Raw genomic sequence first — 1,092 nt, 5'->3', positions numbered from 1 at the left:
AAAAAAATTGATAAACGCGTTATTTCGTTGAAATAACTTCGCGTTAAACATTAAAAAAAAACGCGCGCGTTTTTCGGTTAAACAATTATAATAATTAAAAAACAAAAAGAGAGAGAGAGTGAGAAAGAGTGAAAATAGAGAAAAATAGTTTTTTTTTTTTTTGTTTTAAATTTTTACAATTTCTTTTTTACGATTTTATATTGTATTTTGTAATAAAATGCTTAAAATTCGTCGTTAATTAATTATTATTATTATTATTATTATCATCATTATTATCGTTATTATTATTATTATTGCTGTAGTAAAGATTTGATTTTTCCAGCTGAGCTTTAACAACTTCAAATTAACGCAAAAAGTATGTTTCAGACAACTTTTAATTGATTAGACATTAATTTCTTTCGTCTTCATCATCATCATCATCATCATCATCATCATCATCATCATCATCATCATCATCATCATCATTATCATCATCATCGTCGTCGTCGTCATCTCGTCATTTTCGCTTTTTTTTTTATTTTCTTTTTTTGTTTCTGCTTTTTTTTCTTTCTTTAATTTGTTTTTATTTTTTTGTCGACGATTAAAACACAAAAAAAGAAAAAAAATGATGGGAGTTGTAAAAAAAAAAAAAAAAATTTTTTTTTATTGGCAACACTGCTTGCCTCCCTCCTTGACTCCCAGCGTGCCTCCCTGCCTGCCTTATTTAATTGTTCGATTTTATTTATTAGAATCGAATTAAATACCAAAAAGGAGTGAGCGGCGGGAGGAGCGGGAGGAAAAAAGCGAGTGGCAAAGAGGCGGGAGGGGAGGGGCGGAGAGAAGGAAGATGCGGGAGGGGCGGGACGAGAGGCGGGTTAATGTTAACCTAATGGAATTTTTATTTCATTTTATTTTTATCGACTATTTATTACAAACACGACGTGATAGATTCAGTAAGAGAGATCATGCAAATTTTAAAATAATCTTCCTTTTTCTTTCCCCCCCCTTCTCTCCTTCACCTCTTATTTTATTGTTATTATTATTTTTTTTTTATTGACGTAAGAGTGAAAATTACACGTAGCGGTAACGCCGTCTGAAATGCTTTTATTGTTT

This window comes from Pediculus humanus, genomic scaffold (genome assembly GCF_000006295.1).
Source record: "Pediculus humanus corporis 1103172107469 genomic scaffold, whole genome shotgun sequence".
Lineage (NCBI taxonomy): Eukaryota > Metazoa > Arthropoda > Insecta > Psocodea > Pediculidae > Pediculus > Pediculus humanus.
Note: the sequence above shows the minus strand (reverse complement) of the source record.